General features: G+C 43.6%; 1 protein-coding gene across 4 annotated transcripts in view; it reads right to left on the reverse strand.

Moving 5' to 3' along the window:
* gabrb4 (gamma-aminobutyric acid type A receptor subunit beta4) overlaps positions 1 to 24808 on the reverse strand; it is a 59010-nt gene that overhangs the window by 26863 nt on the left and 7339 nt on the right. The gene's annotated exons all lie outside the window — the stretch shown is intronic.

Below are 24808 nucleotides of genomic sequence, written 5' to 3' on the forward strand. Positions count from 1 at the left end.
TGCAGTCATGCACGCTAATGCTGATGCATGTTGGGATGTAAAGGAGCGGCAAGAACAAACGATGCCTCATTTACATGATATGCACAAACAACTTGCTTATACGTGCTGTAAACACTGCGCCCTCTTAAATATTCAGACAACTTAGTTTACAAGGAGAATCCAATCACAGTGAGCATGTAATGAACTTGCGAGCAATTAGGAGTCGCTGACTTCACACCATAATTCATCCACATCCACAGACACAGATGAATCTTACTTCCAGCGGATCCACAGATCTTTCCCGGGAAAACCGGCTCTGTTCCACCATAAGTGTGTCATCATTGATAAATACCCGCCGATGCAGGTACAATGTACGGCGCGTACATGCAGCACTGCTAGAAAGCCCACATGTTGGTGTGGTGATGCCTCACTGATAATGGATTTTTCAAGTGTTGAGGTTTCCAACTTGGTTCGGCAGTGCTTGAACCGTAGTTGGATGCTGTGGGAGGCAATAGTTTCTTTGGCTATGACAGCACTAGCTTGGGGTTGCATATGTGGATGGACATAGAATGGTACGTCGTTACTTGGGTCCTTTGTATTGACTCGTGGACTCCTATGGAGCAGCTACACACAATAACTCCCACAGAAAGCTTTATAGATCTTCCAGAATCTGCACCTATTCCAGCACTATTTCCTTGCATTTCCTTGGATTCTCAAAACGCTCTGTTTCATTCCACCCAAGGTCACGCCCACTCCACTGGGATTGGTCCCACTCAGCTTATACAGCTTGTACTGAACATGCCCATATAAGGATGTCTGCCTGTGACATCACAGTGGTGACATCACAGTGAGCTGATGTTAGAAGGGCTCACTGAAACTTTGGCATCATTTAACACGAGAATACAGAACATTTGAATCACACATGAAGTGTGTTATTGGATGCAATGGAGGACTGCATTCAAAGACACTTGAGTTGAATTCACATTGGTTTGAGAGTAGATTTATTTTTTGGGATTTCCGACCACACTTAAATGCAGCAAATCTGCATTAAGACTTATAAAGTGAGTAATAAGAATACCCACTTTTTGGTTTTCTTGGTCTTTCAGTTGATTTCGATTTAGATGTACAGGTATCATGAAGACATTTGATGATGTGATTTTCCGAGTGTCAGCGAATGCACCTGGTCTAATGTGACCGAAGAAGTGTTCGTTAGTTGGAGATACATGCACGGTGTTGGAACTGCGGCGCTGTCGTTGTGTTCAGGTCAGAATGAAGTTGTAAAAGAGCAGCAGACGTAGATGCAGTCACACAGCGTCTGCCGCTCTTTTCCAGACGTGGAAAAGACGTGTGGCTGGACACGAATTATGCTCAACATTTTGATGTAATAAATGGAATTAGTTACCGCTGTTTAGTAAGATGTTTTATTGTGTGCTTATTGTGGTTATTTCACAGTAAGTGTGCAAGACGAATAGACATTTCTATCATTTCATTTGGCTTATTAATTCCTCACGTTTTCTTCACCACTTGCTGGAACCCCTGTGAAGGGGGGGGGGGGGTCTACTGTAAATCCAAAATTGCATGACTATGCCAATATGGTGGCAGTAAGACTGTACTGGCACAGACAGATAGATTTTTTTTCTTTAATCCCACCCGGCTGTTTGATGTTGTTCATGCTTGAAGGGAAAAAAAAAGAAAAGAGTGTTGTGTCAGACATTTTCACGATGCCCTGATGTAGTGATTTGGCCCGATATAAAGAAAAAAGAGATGCAGCACGAGTGAGATATCAGCACCATCTGTTCAAGCAAGGAAGGGGGCAACTCTATGACTTCACTGCAAACAAGACAACGTTCCCTATTTCATCAAAGTGGAAGACTTTTTTGAAAATCAGGAGGGTTGGATGACTGAAAATCAAATGCATGATGGGCCAACCGGCTCTGCCCTGTTGACTTGCCCCAGGGCACAAAGGCAGGTCCACGGAGACATGCTGGATGGGTCTGGCGAGGAAGACACCGGGCATCAAACACCCTTGGGGATCACCCACGCCTCTCGGCATCATCGCTGTTCTTCTGGATGACTGGACATCCATTACAAAATGGAGAGAACATCTTGTCCCAATACTTTTGTTTGTAGGCTTCTGTTGTATAATTACAAAGCTTTGATTAAAATGGTAATTAAAAGTGGCAAAATAAAAACAACAAACTAGGCAGATTTGATGTCACAGAATATAAATAATTTGGCCCTTGGGCCATTTTTTAATTGGCCCCTTCCTTTAGTTCCATTAGAATGTTTCGCGGTAAAATACTGTACTAACTACACAAGGCTACTTGTAGTCTCTCTCATGTCCTATGATCCCATTTTCTCCCGCAGGGCATGTCCTCCCACTACACTAAACGCCCCAAAGCTTTGGCATATTCCCTGACCCAGCTCCTCGGAAAAATGGGGGGAGGCGAGGAAAGTAGGTCCATTGTCAATGGCACTTTGGAAAGGCAACCAGTAACCGTTTTCCGCAGAGACGTCAAACTACATTTCTTGGCTAGATGACGATGAAGCGAGAAAGCAAAGTCTCGCTCTCTGCATATTTTGACGCCGCTTTAGTGAAACCGACTCTCGCTTTGTAAGCACAGCTTTCTGAAAATAAAGCTGCTCGGGTTGCACTCGTGACTCACCAGTTGGAGGAAAACACATGAAATTGTCACCTGCTTTATCGTTGGTGAACAGAATGCAAAGCTGATTCAATTGCTGTTGGTGTGAAATGTACATGATGTGAGAGTACCAAAAAAGCAGTGGACGGATACACCGAGTGGAAATTGCTTCGATGTTTAAGGGAAAATGATCCTTGGGATTCTTTAACGTCCATGCATGCAAAATGCCTAAGAATGGGAATATACCAATGATTTGCAGTCAATCATCAGTGCTTCTCAAGGTAGATGGTCGACTTGGTTCAGTATATTTTTCATCAAAATAGTAGTCATGCCAAAATGTTGTGTTGCTGCTGGATGTTCACAGTATTTGAATGAACATCCAGCAGCAACACAAACTTTTTGGTTTGTTTATTTTCTAGAAGTTTCATCATCACATGATTCCAATCATTTTCAATCCCTGCATTGGCACATTCCTGATCAAACGCAAGGAATCTAACATCCGCCAGCGTCTCCTCTCATCACTGAGTTTGATCATGGTGCATGCCAGGTTCTGTTTGCCAACATGTTACCAGTCATTTATCCATCTAACTTTTTCGAGGTCAGGTTGTGGGGGCAGCAGGGAAGCTCCCCGACGGGCATGGTCGCTCCAATGTGTCCTGGTTCCTGTCCGATGCCTCCCGGTCGGACATGCCCTAAACACCCCCCCACCCCCAGGGAGAAAAGAAACTCATTTCTCGTACCCGCCATTTTGTCCTTGGGCCACTACCCAAAGCTCATGATCATAGTTGAGGGTAGGAATGTAGATCGACCAATAAACTGAGAGCTTTGGCCTCTGGATCAGGTCCCATGTCACCACAATGGAGCGATGTAGAATCCCTGTGATCATCAATCCGCCATTCCATCACATGTACAGCAACTTCCTCCATTTGGGACAGGATCCCATCCACAACTCGGAGATGACAGGCCCCCCTTTTCCAGATCAATAAAATAATGTTGCAGAAACATTGATTATACACCCTGGCCTTCTACAGCCTAATCTCTTCAATGGAAGTGGGACATTATTCTTCTCGCTAATTGGACAATAGAACACGCAGAAATGAATATACGCAGAAATGCTGCAGAGCTGGAAGGTGCTTGTCACTGCTGCCCTTCCATAGAGAGGACAGCAATAGCTCCAGCTGGAAAGCAGCAAGACAAATGCATGCTAGATATTTTTATGTTCTGCTGAATGAACAAATGAATTTGACTGCCAGGATGGAGGATTACGTATATGACCAAGCTCACCAGAAGGTGATCAGACTTTTACAACAAAGTATGAGAGTTTTTCCTGGACAAGGGAAGGATGATATGGATGAACTTCATTCATTCATTCATTTTCCACCGCTTATCCTCACGAGGGTTGCGGGGGGTGCTGGAGCCTATGCCAGCTGTCTTCGGGCGAGAGGCGGGGTACACCCTGGACTGGTGGCCAGCCAATCACAGGGCACATATAGACAAACAACCATTCACACTCACATTCATACCTATGGACAATTTGGAGTGGCCAATTAACCTAGCATGTTTTTGGAATGTGGGAGGAAACCGGAGTACCCAGAGAAAACCCACGCATGCACGGGGAGAACATGCAAACTCCACACAGAGATGGCCGAGGGTGGGATTGAACTCGAGTCTCAGAGCTGTCCGCGCGCTAACCACTTGATCGCCGTGCCGCCCTGGATGAACTTTGAAAACAAACCAAAGGTAGGAAATGGTAACTAATGCGTTTCAGTTAATAAGAAATATAAATGAATAGCACGAAGAAGGTGGAAGCTGGAAGGTGCTTGTCATTGCCGTCCTTCCAAAGAGGAACAGCATCTTGAGTTTTGATTTGGCTGGAAAGCTGCAAGGCAAATGAATTCAATATGTTTTTTATGCTCTGCGCATGGAATGAATTTGGATTCCAGGATGAAGGATTAGACATCCAAGATTACCAGTAGGTGATCAGACTTTACAACAAAGTAAAGTACTTCACGTACAAATAAAAAGAAAATCTGTGCCTCCCCAGCCATGAACCTCCCTGCACGTCACTGACTAAAATAGGCTGTTGTCTCTAAGACCTATAGCATATGTACCCACATTAGGGACTTAAATCCTCTTCTTCACAGTAGTCCACTGGATCTCCTTGAGGCTCAGCGTCATGTCAGGTCATACAATTTATCCTCCAGCTATCACCATGGCAACAGAGGTGATTATCATTAAATCGCAAGAGATGGAGTCATCGGAAATATTTCTGATCGAGCCGAGGGACCCGCAGAACAAATGCCGGTGGCAAAGAACGAGCGCCGTGTTGCTGAATGAAAACGCCAGCCAGAGCTCAGCGTCGCTTCCAGACGTTATCAAACAGGCCCGTTTTAGTCATAGCCAACTCAATTGCATAATTATTCCTAATCAATCACTTTCATTGGGGAGCAGGGCCATTGGCTTCATCTGTTACCTTGACATTGCAATCACCATTACAGCCCTCAAGCACAATTGATCTATTTAAAAAGCAAATGGTTGCTGGGTCTCCCAATAAAATGGAATACAGGAACTTTCAGGATAATTACAGATGAAAATGTTTCATGAACATCTGACTTGAGTTCCTCAAGGGCCGTGCTGCTGAAGTTTTAATACAAATATTCGAGCGGGAATGACTGAGCTGTGATTGACTGTCGCCTGTTCCACCCGATTCGGCGTCATTAAAAACAACCAAGGATCACAGACATGCATGGAATGAAGTCAGTTTTTTCCAACATGCTTTCCAAAACAAAGCCTCAACGTACTCGGATCTCCCTGTAACAGTGCACATCAACACTGACCACTCAAGTATTTGTTAGCGACCGTGGGTGGTGTCCGGGAGGTACCCTGACCCAGATCATCTGGGTCCTCACACTGAGGAGGAGCAGCGGATCTACTTGGAGTTTCTCCAGAATGACAGGGCTTCTTACGCTATCTCCACAAGGAAGCCCTACAGAGAAAAGTCATTTGGGCTGCTTGTACCTGCTATCTTGTCCTTTCAGTCTTCACCTGAAGTTCATAACCATAGCTGAGCGACTGGTGAATTGAGAGCTTTGCCTTTGGGCTCAGCTCCCGGACCGAAGCAGAGTCTGCATCAGTCCGCCTGTCGATCTCGTGTTCCATAACTCCCTGACTCAGGAACCAGACCGGAGGTACTTAAACTCCTCGCTGATTCCCATCCCAGTCGCTTGTACTTCTCTTAATCTCATCACAATCTAAAGCCTTCCTTTGCTCTGGAACACAAAGCAGCCAAATTCATGAATCATCATCTCCATCCTTGATTCTAATGCTGAATATTTCTGGTCCTTTGATTTTCTTTTTCTTGTACTTTCATTTACACACGGTCAGAATTACTTCCATCAGCAGGCCTGTAACAATAATCAATAACTCGATTAACTGCACGATAAATAATAAATAACAGTGTTTGTTGGCGCTAGCGAGTGTACACACAAGTGCTGCAGTTTACTCTGCTGCTCATTTGCTAGCTAATTCCGTCTCAGTCAGTCAGTCCACTGCAACCTGTCCTCTCAACCCCAGCAATATGTTCCAGTTTTAGGCTGCTTTTCTAAACGGGCATTTCCTTCCACAACGGTTTGCCTCCACAGTGTAACCTCAGCGGTTAAAAAAAAAAAATCTTGTTCATTGATGGTGATGGAGCGCTAATTTATTTGACTCTCTAAACAATTTTTGGAATTTAATGAATCATTAAAATGCAATGAATGAGTTCCAGGTTGAAACGGTTGCCATCGTTAAAACTCAGAACATAAACAAATGCTTCTCAAGGTAGATGGTCGACTTGGTTCAGTATATTTTTCATCAAAATAGTAGTCATGCCAAAATGTTGTGTTGCTGCTGGATGTTCACCATATTTGAATGAACATCCAGCAGCAAAACAAACTTTTTGGTTTGTTTGTTTTCTAATGAAGAAGTTTCAAGACAAACAGATGGGTGCCCACCTTTTCCACTTCTTCAAAAGAACACCTTTACAAAAAACATTTAGCTTGAATGAACAGTTTACCCACAATTGGAAAAAGGATGCTATTCCCCCTGTACACAGCAAAAAAAAATGATTAGTTGACATTGAAGAGAGTAATGTCATCTCCAAAAGAGCGTTGCTGCAAAAAAAAAGTTTGGGCACCACTGTCTTAAGTCCATTACAGTCCATGTCCATGTTCTGCAAATTCTCCATTTCATCTTCTCTTCTTTTCTCCTCAAAAACTATCGAGGCATCGCTCAAATGTTTGGTCTCGTACACCGTTTTTCCGTCAGCCCTATCTAAATGTTGCAACTCTGGTTGTGCTATGTGAGTGTTTGTGCCAAGAAGCCTTCAATGAGAAGCTAACAATCAAAAGGCTGTAAAGAGGATGAATAAAAATAACACAACAGCTCCACAGACCAACTACATTGTGGGACATACCACAACTTACCACATTTAATTACCATTTTAGAGACATCATTTTCCCAAACGTCCAAATGATACAAATCAGGGCCTTGGAATTGAATGGTTCCCAAGTGCTCAGTGTCTGTTGACGTCAACATTCTAAATAAATTGGAGTGTATGTAAGAGACAGAAGTATTTGTGCCCATGCTTGCTACGTCAGCCCGATTGTGAAGTGCTGTCACAAGTTGTCGATAGTTGCTAATGTGGTTCCCGTTAGTCCGTCAAATAGTGAGTGTTGCTCATTTGGCCGCCACCCAACTGAACACTAGCTGGCCGTTTTCATTATGCAGCGACAATAGTAGCCAAAACACCCCACGGTACGCTCTACATGCGCTCCTTAAATGACATCAGCATTATTTCATGACATCTGGACAAGGGCTGTAGAAATAGTATGAAAGACACATTGACGGGTATTTCGTAGGGCCTGCAGAGCCTTCTCTGCTGGCCTAAACACTGTCAGAAGCACTTACCTTCAAAATGCAAATGCAAATGTATTACTCTTTGAAATGCTTATTGTTTGAAGAAGCCAAACTCCATTAACTAACAGGAACTACGGTTCTCATCCTCGAAATCTGAGCAGAAGCAAGGGTAGGGTAAGTCACCACTGATGGACTACACTGCCGATGGGGATATCATTCATCTTCATGTCAGAAAATCCAAACCATCCCTTTAAGTCCCCACTGAAGGCCCAGGTAACGCCCACCAGAAAAAGACTAAAACCGTTCCGACCGCATGTGGTACGGTATCTAAATTAACCAAGTTCGATGTCCATACGGATGTTTGTCCACGTGGCATGACTGGTTAGCATGTTGGTCCGGATGTCGGGAAGACCTGGGTTGGAATCTCCAGTGCCGACCAGTCCGGGATGTACCCCACCTCTGGCCCAAAGACGGCTGGGATAGGCTCCAGCATACCCAGTGAGGACGAAATGAAGCGGCATAGAAAATGGAGGGATGAATGTTTGTCCACGTTATCTGTATGTTGCCTTGCTGAACACGAAGCGTCATTAAAAAGCGAGATCCATGAATGGCATCCCGTTCTAACAACACGGGACAGTTGTGGACACATCAAGGCCCGGTGTTTGTTCACGTTAACAGTGTTTATCCAAGCCTCATGAAACACGATAAGTCTGCCATTTGGATAATTACAGGCTCTATCAGTTGTTAAGGGAGTCGAGTGCTCGTCTGCCAGGGAGCGTTTGAACGAGAGAGGAGCACAGGTTCCTGTGAATCCTTCATCACGACACCAAACAGACATCATGAAACACAGAGTGTGTGCTTGTTTGTGTACGTGCATGGGGAGTGGTGGTGGGGGGGGGGGGGGGGGGGGGGGCAGCGGATGCAGGCAGAGAAATCACCCTGCTTTTGCTTTGATTAGACATTTGGGTCTATCAAAAAGACTGCTGCTTTCAAATATTCAAATATTGCCACCAATGTCGACAAGATGGGGATCAGAAAATGAACTAGAAAATCACTCATCAAAAGTAAAAAACTGCATCAATCATGTGTGAATACGCCAACAAGAGGGCCACAATGACGGGCCTGTTCTTTAAAGTCAGACTGCATTTAAAAACAAGCACAATAACGATCAGACTGATAATTATTAAAATTATATAAATATAATATATATAATATATATAAATAATTATACAAATATTATTGGGCCAATTAAAAATGTAAAAAAAGAAAAATAGCTCAGATAATGATAAAAAATAACAGCAGCCACCTGAAGCTGTGGTGTGCAAAAGGTTTGTTAGAGATCCCCATGGTGTCACACCAGCTGCTCGGAACATGTGCCCGAATACAGTGCACCTTGCCGGGCCATGCCAGGTGGCTTTACTCTGGTTCCCCTTGCTGTAGTGATGCAGCCATAGTCTGTGCACTGGTCTGTGAGGTGCAGTTGTGTGTGTTGCATTTGTGTTGACTGCGTTGGTTTTGTTCAAACGAGTTAGATCGGCGTCTGCGTTGATGACATCCTGTCTGTTTGTGCTGCCATGGCAGAGTGTGTTGTTGGCTCATGGCTTTCAAATAAGAGCACATCCTTAAAGCAAGCTGGAGACGCCTGTGACCAGGGTCTCAAATCGCTAATTGACTAATTTGGCCTGATTTTTTCTGATTCCCAAGCAAAGACACTGGTCTGGTGGGACTTTATTGAATGAAAACATCAAGTCACGTCTTCATCTAGTGCTTCCCGGGTCAGCCCTCTCATGACGGTCACATATGATTTAAATGTGCGCTCATTTGAACATGCAGGGTGTGGGGGAAACATGTGATCCACTGCATTCAAATTGAGAGGCGTGTCATGTTACTCTCGAGATTTTCTTGGTTGTGAAGCCTGCTGAAATCCATTTTGCTGGACAGCGACAAAAACTATAAAAAAAACTATATATATACTGTATATATATATTTTAAAAAATAACTCTGATAATAAACTCATTGCCTAGCAACAGTGGGCTCCATAGCAACTGTGCAGCATTTTCCCGACAGCGTTGCAAGAGAAGCATGATGATTTATCCGGTGTGTTTGCTTTTGTTTTCAGTGGCGACTGCACCCGTGAAGCCCTTTTCCTCAAGAACCAAACACCTCAAACATGTTACGGCAAATTGTCCAACCCCCCCCCCCCCCCCCCCCACACACACACATTTAATACAGTGATCCACCCATCAATTACTTCTGCCTCTGCAGAGAGAAGCCAGAACGGGATGGCAGGAAATGCAATCTGAGCTCACCCAGGCAAACGTTGGCTGGGATTCAACAAAGACAACATTTTGGAACTCAATTGTTCCGGCAGTACAATTTGTGTTATAGTATGAATCCTTAACCATATTTGGAATTTTTCCAATGCTAAGCTAATTGTAGAGGTGCAAAACCCGAAAACCACATTTGTTTTATCGCCTCACTAGACATTTCTTACGCAACAATATTTGCTTCTTCTTTTTTTGAACGTCTTCTTCCGCTGTGGAACACAAACATAACCAAGATGGCCCTAGTGTTCCATTCTAGAAGTAGATGGAGTGCGTAGTGATGAGGCAGAAGACAAAATATGACGCTGAGTGATTTGTGAGGTCTGATTTTTCCAAGTCTCCATTTTTTTTATGCAAATGTATGACTTTTTTTTAACACATATTGTTTTGAGAAGGGGCTGCACGGCGGTCGAGTGGTTAGCACGCAGACCTCACAGCTAGGAGATGTGGGTTCAATCCCACCCTCAGTCATCTCTGTGTGGAGTTTGCATGTTCTCCCCGTGCATGCGTGGGTTTTCTCCGGGTACTCCGGTTTCCTTCTGTCAGCTTGTAGCAGAAATGACTGTGCTGCTTCTCAGGCTACGTTTGCGTAACAATAAACGAGGTTGCTGGTTCGATCCTCCGTCTTCCCTTGGCCATGCCCTGATGCTGCCTCATCGTGGTAAGGGTGTCAAAGTGCTTAGTACCTCGAGAATACATAAATGCGATTTACTTGTCTCTCGTTTATCTCGAATTTCCGCAAAGTAGGATTCGATATTAATAAACAGAATATTTTTGTAGGTAGACCCGAGTTCAATTTCACCCTCGGCCATCTCTGTGTGGAGTTTGCATGCGTGGGTTTTCTCCGGGTACTCCGGTTTCCTCCCACATTCCAAAAACATGCTAGGTTAATTGGCCACTCCAAATTGTCCATAGGTATGCATGTGAGTGTGAATGGTTGTTTGTCTATATGTGCCCTGTGATTGGCTGGCCACCAGTCCAGGGTGTACCCCGCCTCTCGCCCGAACACGGCTGGGATAGGCTCCAGCACCCCCGCTACCCTCGTGAGGATAAGCAGAAGAAAATGAATGAATGAATGAATGTTTTGAGAAGCCTAACTCCTTGCTTGTGAAATCCCAGCAAAAACCTGTCAGTCATCACCAAAATCCGACCAAAACTGGATTTTGGAGACCCAGTGGGGGGTGGGGTGAGTCGCCGTTGGTGTACTACACTGCTGATGGGGATGTCATATAGAACACAGTTGGGCTCCTGCAACAGGACAAGACATCATATTGTATGCTAACCATAGATTGGTTAGGGTGGATTGTCCCGTGCAGGACGGACTGAATGCGATCCAGTTTTAGCATCTCATGCTTAGTTTCTACCTGGAACCTGGAATATATACATAACGTCTACCGGCTGGCTCTGAAAATGGAGTAGGAATACTGTGCATGTGCATAACTCACCACCAATATTCCACTTTCTGTATACAGTATATGGATGTTCATTATGACTTCAGGAAAACAAAATGCATTTCCATTACCATGCCAAGAGCTGTGCCTCACCTTGGACAGGTTACCAGTTTATCCCAGGGCTAACATACATACACACACGTACACTGACACATTCACACCCATTGGCTAATTTCCACTTGACTTCACCGACATCTTGACTAACATCCCCATCCATGCTGTCTTTCCATATACTACACATACATGTTGCATAGTATGTTTTCATCTGGCCTTCCAGCACAGCCTGTTCAGCACTAAAAGAGCCGGTCAAATGTCACGCTGGTCACACGTGGTCATAAAATGCTCAAATAAGACCTTTGGTGCTTTTAACTTGATGAATATAAAACTTGATGGTGGTTGAGTAAAACCAGTATAGCAGTCACGTGGCTGTATCTACGCCACAAAGTTTTTATGGTATACATAAAGCTCAAACAGCTTGATGTAAAGATTTTTTATGTCGAGCTGCACTGTTAAGTAACAAAGCATATTACATTCACGCACCCATGACCTTTGCTTGTACCGTTATTTCCAGACTATAGAACATGGAATATTTAGGATACAGAACTTTGGATGAACTGTTTTTCATAACTGGACAGCCTCCTAATTTCTTTGTTACACATCTTGTCAGTCTCTCGCTCTTTCGTTGTCACTCTTGGAGTTGGACCGGTATGGGGCCATGGCTGGGGGCTTGGGGACCTTTGATATAGATGAGTGTTTTTCAACCTTTTTTGAGCCATGGCAAAAAAATATTGGACAAATCTTGCGGCGCACCACTAACCAAAAATTTTACACAATGACACATATGTAAATACAATAAAATTTATTTTTTTAAAACCCTTTTTAAAAACGTCTCCATGACAGTCACCACGACCTCTCACGTGCATCACTAAGTCTATTGGAGGAACGAGGCAATCAGCTACGTGTTGCCACACGGACGAATATTACATTGCTCTGCCAGTCTTTACACCACGGACACTCGAGAGTGACATATTTGCAGAAAATGATTAATAAATGTTAATTTATAAAAGAAAAGTGAAATTTATAATTCCTCAAGGCACACTAGTGTACCGCGGCACAGTGGTTGAAAATCACTGATCTCGATGACACGCATTGCCATGCCAAATCGTGGGACAATGTGAGGCGACATTTGCACCCCGTCGGCTAGCAATTAGCTTCAACTAGATTCAATTCAATCCACTATTGATCATACTAAACGTCGTCAGAATGATTTGAGTTACGGGGCACAACGGCATGTGTCCCGAATGTAGCGAAAAACGCTGGGTATTTGTGCCTCATCGCCTTGCCGACATTCTATCACTGCAGTTTGGGTGCAGCAGCATCTTGGACAGGACTAAAGACGCTGCAGACTGCTGCAGCCAGTCTGGCTAAAAAAAGTGGAATGCTACGATTGCCGGTGAATAAAAGGGAAATCATTAAAGCAGCTCTGACGCGGGGAGCAGAAAGAGCCAGAACAGAAGGCAAAAGAAAATGATGAGGTAAAGCAAGAGAGCAGAGGCAGTACATCACAGCGAGTCATCGAGACAGAGGATAAGTAAAGGTGGCCTCATCTTATCGTCCTATCCTGTCACAAAGCTCAGTGCTGATGAATGAAACCTACTTAGATTTTCTACTAAAAAGCTACATAATATGAGCAATCCTTTCTCCTCGCACACTCTGACTTTGTCAGTGAATTATGAAACACTGCACACATTACCTGGGGACATTCCGACTCATAAATCACCGTCCCACGAGGAGCTTTATTAACGCACCTCGAGTGGACTGTGCTTTAAAAAGTTCATTTGGTTTTCAAACCTCCACTTCAGCAACGCAAAGGAAGGAGTACCAGTGGATAATTAGTCAGGTTATTGGTGTGTGTGCTGAAAATACCCAATCCGATGCTTCACAGGGTAAGCATGCAGCCCGGCTTGTTGTGCTTCTGTTTTTGACGGAAATATGTCTCGGTTTCCGTATGGCCAAACAGTGCCCTCTCTGTGGAGAACGGATAGGAGTTTCTTTATGTTTGGGACATTATAGACATATTCCAGCCAGAGGAACTTTTAAGCATCATTATCATGGAGGGTGTTCAATTCCACCCTCGGCCATCTCTGTGTGGAGTTTGCATGTTCTCCCCGTGCATGCGTGGGTTTTTTCCGGGTACTCCGGTTTCCTCCCACATTCCAAAAACATGCTAGGTTAATTGGCCACTCCAAATTGTTCATAGGTATGAATGTGAGTGTGAATGGTTGTTTGTCTATATGTGCCCTGTGATTGGCTGGTGACCAGTCCAGGGTGTATTGCGCCTCTTGCCCGAAGCTAGGATAGGCTCCAGCACCCCCACGACCCTCGTGAGGATAAGCGGTAGAAAATGAATGAATGAATGAACAATGCTTCACAGGGTAAGCATGCATCCTTTATGTTTGGAACACTATAGACAGATTCCAGCCAGGGGAACTTTTAAGCATCATTATCATGGAGGATAGGATAGGCTCCAGCACCGCCCGCAACCCTCGTGAGGAAAAGTGGTAGAAAATGAATGAATGAATGAATCATGGAGGGTGACCATATTTTGATGACCAAAAACCAGGACACTCCGAGATGAGGTACTGATACTGGATGTTTTGGAATACATTTGAAGTATGCATCCTCTGAATGGATAGAATATTGTTATACAGTATTCCCTCACCACTTTGCATGCTCTCACTTTATCTGTAAGGGAGAGCCCAGCCACCCAACTGAGAAAAGTCATTTTGGTCACTACTCAAAGCTCATGACCAGGTGATCGACTGGTAAATCGACCACGGCGGACCAATGCAGGGCTCACATAACTGCAGACACGAATCTGCCTGTCACTCGTGCGTTCCGTCCTTCCATCCCTCGTAAACAAGACCCCGAGGTACTTAACGTACTCTACTTGGGGTAGGATCTCATCCCTGACACGGAGATGGCACCTCACCTTTTTATGGGTGAGAACCATGGACCCAGACTTGGAGATCCTGATTCTCATCGCAGGCACTTGGCTGTGAACCGACCCAGTGACAGTTGAAGTTCCCAGCTTGATGAAGCAAGCGGGAACACATCATCTGCAAAAAGCCGAGACCCAATCCTGCCGGCATTAAACTGGAAGCCCTCAAAGCCTCGGCTCCACTTACAAATTCTGTCCAGAAAATGAATGAACAGAATGGTAGACAAAGAGTCCCACCTTCACTGGAAAGGGGTCAGACTTAAACCGAACTCTGACACCGATCATACAGGAAACGTACAGCGTGAATTAGGTGGTCCAATACCCGACTCCAGGAGTACTGCCCATAGTATTTCCTGAGAAGAGGGTCGAATGCCTTCTCCAAGTCCTGCCAGGGTAAAACACTATGGATCTCGAAGGACCAGATTTCCACGACCTGAATCTGAGATTCAAATACCCAGCGGATTGGTCTCCCTAATTTTTATAGCCGGGTACTTGAGGACAAATTGGCGGCCATGTTTCCTGAAGCCATGTGGAGAATCATTGGCTAAAGAAGTGCATTATTTATTTAATGGTGCTATCATTTATTCAGGTGCCTTCATCTATTCAGAGAGTCCACATGTCCACAGCATGAATCAACATTATTAATTGCATGTCCCCTTTTATAATCTCGAGGAAAGACTTTCTTGAAATATACGGGACGGACAAGCAGGCAAGGACAGCCATCGCCAGTTCTTTCAGCTGACGTCACGTTTCTAAACGGATCCTCCCAGTAACCTTGCGCGTGACCCGCAGTAAATCCCAGTTACTGTACTTCACGCCACATGAAGTACAAAGCTGATGATGTAAATACACCAGGCGTAAATCCGCCTGAGTGTTTCATCTTAAATGATTTGATGAATTCATCCATTTCCAACTTGTGCATGCAAGTGATCGGCGTTGCTGGCCGTTATTTTGACAAACGTTGCAGTTAAAGCGCCTGGATGACCTCACGTTCATTTGGCTTTCATGTTTCATTCAGTCAAAGTCACAACAGCTGCAGACACTTATTACGAGAACAATTAGAAAGACGATAAAGGGGTTATTGGGTGTTGCTTAGTTACCGCGCATTTTAAATCCAAATGCAAATGAGAAATGGTTACGATGGTGGAGGACACACACCCTTGCGTATTATTTGTCTTTCCCCCGCGTCAGTCAGACGAGCTTCTGCTTCCCTTGCACCGCCATCCGACATGAAACGATCTGCAGCCTGAGTCACGTCGTGCGGGGGTTGATTAAAGAACCCTGAAACGCAATCTCACCTCAGACAAAATAAAGACAACATAACGAACACAAAAGTCTTTGGATGGGAGAGTCAAAGCGACAAACAAGGGAAGAAAATAGAATATCTAAAACGAGCGGTATAAATGCAGAGTTAGAAAAACAACCTGAATTCACAAATGAAACGGCTCAGCTCAAAAGGAAGCGTGACAGCTTGGTCGAGTGTGCCTGCCTTCAAACACAAAAGGAAGACGGGAAGAGACAGTCCGGATTAGAAGAAACGTCAGTGACGAGGTTAAAGGGTCCCTGACATGATTCATCAACTTTGCTGAAATAAGTCATACGGTATATTGTTTGGAATTATCTTCTACATTGTTCCATTTTTTAGCCAATGGTAAATTCTAAAGAATTATAGTTATAGTTCATGATGACCTAGCTCTCACTGTTTAGTCTCATTTCGGGAAATGGCGTCATTGCGGTGCTATAGCTAGGTAAACAAACATAGCGGTGTACGAGACAGAGGATGTTCTGTCTTGTCTTGGCCGTGAAAAGATGTTTATACAACACTTGTAATGCTTTACAGCCTTGTCGCTACCGTGAGCGAACTGGTTAGCTCACTAGTTCACTAGCATGCTAGCTAGCGGCTATCGTTATTGTTGTGCAATGTGATGTAAACAAGAAATAGTAGGACTGAAATGGTGACTATAGGTACAATACACACAGGCATGGCTTATTTTCTCCCCTATATTGGGTAATCAAAGTGTAGAGGTGACTATAGGGGTGCTATTCCATGTCTGCAGGCCTCTAATAATGGTAACTCTGAAATGCTAACTATGAAAATAGTCCATATTGAGTCCTCTAGCAGGAGAATTCCGATGATCCGCTATGAAGAAAGACGGCTGTAGTCCAAAACAAGTGATTAGTTAAAAAGAAACATACAGTGTTCTCTACTCCATCTCCCGTGTTGCTTTTTCATCTTCTTCATCTTCTTCATCTCTGCATGACGCATGCATCAGCCACACGAGTAAACCTTGTTTAGACGCCCGCCTGCCGGGGCTCAATAATGGGATGGGGTTTTTAAGCGCGCTTCCTGGTAGCGGTAGGCTGACAGCATCTATCTATACTATAAATGACGTTTCTTGCCTTGTTTATCTTGCAGAAAGAATTGGACGGCCGCATCTGTGCCCTTGGCCAGCCTATGCCGGCCCTGTCAAGGACAAACCGCTCATCAATCACTGTACTTTCAAGATCGGATTCACAAGGGACCTCAGGAGGGTCAAAATAGGAGGGAGAAAACGCCCCGTATGCAGGATCCCTCACCAATGTCTGACCTCGTGTTTTTGTTGCATTTTGCAGTCCAGTGTGATTCATTCTGCTGCCATTCTATCAGCATTTTGCGCCCCCATTTCAAAGTTGCTGAAAACATCACTTTGAACGGGAAGATAAAGTATTTCCCTTCTCCTGCATGCTCTCTCTCTCTCTCTCTCCATCCCTTGCCCCCCTCCCTCACTGCCTGCCGACATGCACACCTCATTTAATTCAAATCGAAAATCTAAGTGAAGGGAAAAGCGCCCAGCTTGAGCATTTTCTCCCGTGTTTCCTTTGTAATAAATCACCAGGCGTTCTTTTTTCATCAGGATAGATATCACTTGTACATGCCCCAACATCCATCCTGGGATTCTGACAACACGCGCCTGTTTTGTGCTGAATAGGCATTACTTTGCCGCTGAGTTACGGCGGCCTGCGCTATCAGCCCGTATGCAAAGCAGCCCCGCCGTTTGACATGTGGCAGCGCACAGCCGGAGAGGTCGCCCCGCGTATTGTAAAAGTGTCGACTGGCCTTGCAAGGACCGCTGCCATAGATCATTTAGGAGCGGCGTCCGCCAACACGCGGGCTGACGTCCCGTGTGCATCGATCGGAGGTCACATCAACAGTAAAGCGTGACCTCTAAAATTGAACGTCCTTGAAGACATCTGATTGTCATTCTGCATTGTACGGCCAGCTCATTAATATTCCTCCCTTCCGCTGTAAACGTATTTTTATTTTGATTTCTAACATTTTCTGAAATAAAGTCACTGAATTTGCAAGTTAGAAACCCGAGATGAGGCTGCCGCTAGCATCGCCTCTCGGCTATGCCAGCCCAGCCTTGATCATCACGGCTCTTGCCAGCTTCTGTTTGTCAGCATGTCGGCCATAATACGAATAACATTTATTATCGGCCATTACTCTGTGACACGTGGAAGCGTGACATCATCCTTCTTGCTCTCCGGTCAATAAAAGGCACTGCAGTACTCGTCTCATCCTGAAGGGGGGCTGGAAGGTTCTTGATACTGCCGTCCTTTCATAGAGAGGAAAATGTGGCGTTTTTAAAAACGGCAGCAGGTCAAATATATGTAATATGTTTGCATGTTCTGCTGAATGCATGAATGAATTTGACCACCAGGGTGGAGGATTATATAGCCAAGCTCACCAGAAGGTGGTCACACTTTTACAACAAAGTATCAGAGATTTTTCTGGAGAAGGATGAAGGATATTTAGAACATCATAAACAGGTTTTCTACATCTACCAACAAAAATTCATTCATTCATTCATTTTCTACGGCTTATCCTCACGATGGTCGCAGGGGGTGCTGGAGCCTATCCCAGCTGTCTTGGGGCGAGAGGTGAGGTACACCCTGGACTGGTGGCCAGCCAATCACAGGGCACATATAGACAAACAACCATTCACACTCACATTCATACCTATGGACAATTTGGAGTCGCCAATTAACCTAGCATGTTTTTGGAATGTGGGAGGAAACCCGAGTACCCGGAAAAAACCCACGCATGCACGGGGAGAACATGCAAACTCCACACAGAGATGGCCGAGGGTGGAATTGAACTCAGGTCTAACTACAAAAATATTCTGTTTATTAATATCGAATCCTACTTTGCGCAAATTCGAGATAAACGAGGGACAACTGAATCACATTTCTGTATTCCCGAGGTACTTAGCACTTTGACACCCTTACCACGATGAGGCAGGATTAGGGCATGGCCACGGGAAGACGGAGGATTGAACTAGCAACCTCGTTCATTGTTATGCAAACGTAGCCTGAGAAGCAGCACAGTCATTTCTGCTACAAGCTGACACCCGAGCAGGATCCTGTGAAGTCAGAGTGAGTCCTGCTCAGTTAGAAAGTGAGACGAAAATATGGCGTCAATTATGTGTCAATTCCACACACCAGTCTGGCCACGATGCGCTTTTGTGGCTATATTTAATGCTTTTCCATTACAAACAAGATGAAGTTGCAGCTGGGACTCATTTGGGTCAGTGGGAAATGAGATCAGAAAAGCCCAGGCTGCAAGTGGGAGAGACGGGGGCAGGTGACTACACTTTGGTGTCATGGCTGCAGGCGGAACTTCAAGCGAGACGCATCAGACTGGTAAAAATGAATGCTGCTTATAGCCTGAGATCAGGTGCCCGCCGCTATTGCCGCTATGTGTCTGACAGATAGAGTCCAGCGCTTGCACGGCATTCCGGCGGTCCTGGCACCTTCTGATGCTTTCTAATGTTGACGATCATTAAAGTGTCACATGTACGCTAACGCTCTTTCAGCTGGAGCCATTAAAGCCTAAGTGCATTGTGATGAATATCTAGCCAGGGCATAAAAATCTGTCCTGTTTCAACATATAGTATACTGCACACGTGTACACATTAAATTATCTTCATCAGCCACGGAAATCGCCTCTGCTAAAGGATTTGATGTGCATGACTGTGGTTATATGCATGTCGTCGTCCCTTGCCGATATGGTTTTCAAAATATATTAATGAATAAATAAAGCCGTTTTGTGGTTTACCTCGGCCTATTATCAGTCCAAAAAAGATGAAAATTTATGCACATTTTATGTATCATTGGGCTAAATTCAGCATTTCAGTATAAAAATGGCTGCATGAACTAAATTAGAAATATAACACATTCACAAGATGTTGTGATATGTTGTGATATTGTGCTCATAGATGCCAGCTGGTGCAACACCATGTGAGTAAACCTCACGCCTTCCAGAAAAACTGACCTTTTTTTCAGTCACAATCCTTATGTATCTTTTCTGTGCGTTCTAAAGGTATACAAACAGCTAAAAAAGGCAGATGATTCATGCATGCAAAGGGACACACCTATTCACCCCTCACACACCCCTCCAACAATAACATGCAGTATTTTTGCTCATTTTAAGCATTAGCTGAGCCTCTTTCCCGGGTGGATTGATTTCACATAGCAACATAGAAAGGAACGCTACACCTAGCATCCAAAACAAAAACACAGCAGGACTGGCGGCAGCTAAAATATGTAGCATTACCTTTCACTAGTGGCCTGAGGCTTTGTGAGCGAACGTGTCGTGAAGCTAATTGCTAGCCGGTGTGGTGTGGCAATGTGTCACTACTCCAGTAACGTAGTTCTTGGGCGTATAATAACAAGCAATAAAAATGTTTCTTTATTAATATGCAGCCTTTTTTCAGAGGGCTTTATGGGCGGACAGAATAGGTGCATCCCATCCCATGCATTCTTACCTTACAAGCCTCTTTTTATCTTTTTTGATATCTTTGGAGCACACAGAAAAGAGAAAGTCGTGCGTTCATGATTGTGGATGATGGGTAACATTTCTAACCTAAGTGCATTTTTCCTTTAAGAACCATGCTGGACACCAAGTTATTAGCTTGATGCCTCATTTGGTGGCCCCCAGGTCCTGAGTCCCCCCAGCATGACAAGTTACTAAAGGTGGGAGGTGTTTTACTTGAAGCATTTTTCTCTTGCAATGTATTTTAAATGTGCACAAGATGCTAAATTTCCCATCCCTAGAAAAACCCTGCCTTTATCCAAATGGAAAAAGGGGATGAACCTTAAGTGCCCCTCCCTGTACAAGGACAGGTTACTTGTTCCTCCAACCCGGAGAACTCCCCAGGGACTCAAACAGTCATCTCGTTCTTCGGTTTTACTCTCAGCAGAGCGATTCATTACTCTGACATTGCAATCCCAGGCGAGATCCTTTACCCCCCTTCAGTCCTGTCCGTCTAAAAGCTTCACAAAAGCCATCATTTATTCATACAAGCTGGACCAAAACCTTGTCCATCTTCACCTCCGCAATGCCTCATTTCAAAGAATCCACAAGCGTCATGGCCAACACGATAAATGATTTCAACAAAAGTCTTATCCTCCATAAATTCTAATGTTAGACCTTTACACGTTATCAAGTTTATGAGTCTCTCAACATTTCAAGACCAGTTGGGAACATTTGCACAAATGTACATTTTGCATTGTTCAATCTTAATGAGGTTCTCAGTCACCTGTCCCGGCGGGGCTGTCTCAGTCAGTTTCAAAGATACAAAAAGCAGAGGCAAAAAAAAAAACAAATAACTAAACTAACGTTAACGTTAAAAAAGTAACACTAACCCAAACCTCAAGGCTCACCTTGTAGTTGGGAGGGCAAGGTGAGGATCAGCGAGGAAATATGAAAATGGAAGAACATGTGACAGTTGTCGGTCCAGTGAATGGGGAATTTACATTTTAAAAATGCCCGATGGCACTTTTAGAGTGAGGTAGAGTGATATGCCTTCCATGTAAGGAGTTACTTACCATATAAAGTATACACTCCTGATCTCAATTTTTCATAGATGGAAGAGTAGATACCTAGCTCTCAGGTTTTTTTTATTAGAGGGCTTCATAGTAGAAATACTGTAGGTGTGTCCCAATGACGTACATCGTTAGCTTGCTTATATTAACTTGTTTGCTTGTGTTATAATGCACAGAAAAGGGAAATAAAATATGTGTCCATGTTTCACATAAGGATTGTGAATGATGGGAAAAATTCCCCAAAGAGTGCCATTCCCCTTTAAGAGCACAGCCTGTAAAAGCCAAAATCTTGGCAAAAATGCGGATGCACATTGACAATGCGCATTGTCATTAGCACTTCATGGCAAAGACAAAAAAGCTTTAAAAAAATGACGACTTGTTAACTTCTAAGAGCCACTCCAGTCGTCTACTTCAAAGATTCAACTGTAAGATATTTTGTTTGTGAGCAGCACATCAGTACTGACAGCGCCAATCAAAAGTGACTACATGCCGACCCTGATGCTGGGACCAGTTAGTGTATGTGTGTCCAAAATGGTAATGTATGTCACATGGCTGTGAAATGGATGTTAAATATAGATGACGAATGACAGAAAATGTATTCCTATACGATAAGACTGCCACTGAATGCACTGACAGCGTTGCAGTTAAGTGGCCGCTGATGGCAGTGACCGGAAATCCATGCATGTGATTCGTGACCTTACTTTACAAAACGTACTGGCATGCATTTGACGGGGTCAGCCCTTAATCAGGGGGTGTCCAACCTTTTATCAGGGTCAGGGCCACTTTGATATTTAGTCTAAAATGAGATTATTTTCCCTCATAATATGACCACTTTATTCTCTTAATATTTGGGCTTTGTCATAAAATTACTGCTGTTTTTTTCTCTTAACTATTTCAACTATCAATTATTTTGGCTTTATTCTCATAACATAACTTTTTCCATAAATGTCAACATCATTCATTGTTTTGAACCTTTTTTTTAACGTTAATATTTCCACTATAGCCTACTTTTATTATTTCCCACAATTATTATTGTTAGATATTATTCTGGGTTTTTTTTAATGCCTTAATGCCTTTAATTATGCATTTTTCTTGTTGGATAAGAACTTAATTCTTAATTCTTTAATTTTTCTGAAATTACTGCACATTTTATCATTTTGCTGCTGTTTTTTTTCCCCCTATTTCTAGAATCTGCTGCCAGCCGCAAACGACCCCTGAGCCACACTGTGGACACCCCTGGCTTAGATTGCCAGCACGTTGTCATACAGTGTCATAATATGCCCCTATCCGGACAATCAAACTATCCTTGACCATTGCACTACAAAATATAAACACGGTATATCAACCTGTGCATTATTTGACCAAACTTATTTGAACGAACAATAACTTGGTACGTTTTTTATGGTATCTAGTTTAATATACAATGAAATCACGTATTACTGATCGATGTGCCAGACTGATTTGCAGCTACAGGAAGTGTCTGGTTGAAGTTATTGCTGCCAAAAGGGGGGCCACAAAATATTAAATGTGGTGGTTCAGTTACTTATTCCTCCCCTTCTGTCATTGTTTGCATGCTATCCTCATTAAAATATGAAAACCTATAAATGTTTGGGTGGTTTTAGTTAAAGCAGAGACTGTTTTTTCATCTGTGCGATTTTGACAAAGATCAGATCACATTTGATAGTGATTTTATGCAGAAATGTGAGAAATTCCAAAAAGTTCAGATACTTTTTCATACTACTGTATGTAAGGATATAATAAGCGCTGTTCCTGCTCCATCTTTCCATTAGTTGGGCTGAACAACCACACTAACACTAACATACTTTTTTCTTGCTTTGCAATTCCCATGAAAAGAAGCAGCGACAATAACAATTTCCCAAAGATGATTTCCAAGCGTCTTCTCGGACATGTACATTACAGCAGCGAGCCGACCTTGAGATGACATCAGGTCATTCATCCACATCCACATGGATAGGACATGTACATCTTTGAGCGTGTTAGATTCGTCGTCCACAACACGTCCGACACGCGGAAAATCCGAGGGGTCTTGACACTGCAGACACATTGCGGACCATAATTCGGGATTCCATAATTCACATGGAATGATTTACTGACTTGCAGAAGAAAACGAGCATGATATCCAATTATGCAACAAATCTAATCCTTTAATTCCCAAATAGAGCCAATGTGCCGTGCTGATCCATACTGCATATCGCGTCACGCATCCTTTGAAATATCTGCAGTGTTGTGGCACATCCTGCTAACTTACTAGATGATCAGGATTATACGAGGATGGAGCTTGAGAATGCACGTTATGTGACTGGTGATTGTCATATCCCAGTCAACGTACTGGTGAGAAATTTATTCGCTACAGCTATTAAAAAATAGGAATACATACCCGGTTATACCCCTAATATTTCTATATGAATTCTAAATGAGGACATTAGGCATAATTACTTCAAAGCAATTGTGAAAGCACCAAATCAGTAACGCGTACCGCATACATTCATGAAATGTAGCATACTTTACATACGTTTATTAACACATTCTTTAGAAGTCATTTACAACATTATAACCAATTTATAGATCAGAAAAATAATACAAAAAAAATATTATAATAATATAAAAAATATATAATAGGTCCCCTTTAAAAAGCTAGTGTAAAAGGGGACCTATTATGCTCATTTTTCCACCCATTGTATCGAGTTGTGGATGTCTATCAAGCAGCTACACACCATAACACCCATAAAAACTGTCTAGATCTTCCAGAATCTGCACCTATCCAGATGTATTTCCTTGGAAATTTCCTTCCAAAACGCTCTGTTCTAATCTATTCCACCCACGGCCCGCCTCCAGGGACGCCACTGTGATCGGTCACACCCCCTAAGTGCTACGAGAGAACCCCACCTTCTAATCTAGTGGGTATAGGAGTTGATAAGAAATGACTGAAGTCTTTGGAGAGCTAATTGAAAAGTGTTTAGGAGTTACTGGCAGCTCATGATCTACTGCATGGAGACCCCTGACTTACTGTGTAGGAACTCAAAGAATAGGCTGCTTCAACCTCGCCTGCCCGAGGAGGAGCACTCATTGTCGGACACACTTTGTCAGAGGACAATATTTCCCGTTCACGTTCGCAAAAACAGTCCTGTGTGTAATGCCGTAATTCTCTTGCTCTAATCACTTCTGCCTGAGCTTGCCTTTTAAACAGAGAAGCTGAGCTAGGGGGAGGAGAGAGAGTGTATTGTGCCTAAAGCCACGCCCATAAGGATGCCCGCTCCTCTGTGACATCACAAAGGAACAGTTTTACCACGCCCTCTGTAACCCAGCGTTTTGAGTCATCCCAAACTTCTTTCAGGGCTCACTTCCAAAGGCAAGAACCTCATTATCTGAAACTTTGTCATGGTTTAACACCAGAATACAACATTCTAACTCCATTTATAAGTCAGACAAGTGGAAAAAGCACAACAGCTCCCCTTTAAAAACATTTTTAACTGAGATGAAATACAAAAGGTAAGATTTTTAAAGTCCTATAAAAACCTAATGTTGTCAACTGATCCACTTTTGTTTCAGTCCTGCTTTGTAAGAAAGCGACGCTCTCACAGTGTTCCAAATGAAAAAGACCACAGAGCTGAAGTTTAAAGGGATCAC

This window comes from Doryrhamphus excisus, chromosome 7, assembly GCF_030265055.1.
Source record: "Doryrhamphus excisus isolate RoL2022-K1 chromosome 7, RoL_Dexc_1.0, whole genome shotgun sequence".
Lineage (NCBI taxonomy): Eukaryota > Metazoa > Chordata > Actinopteri > Syngnathiformes > Syngnathidae > Doryrhamphus > Doryrhamphus excisus.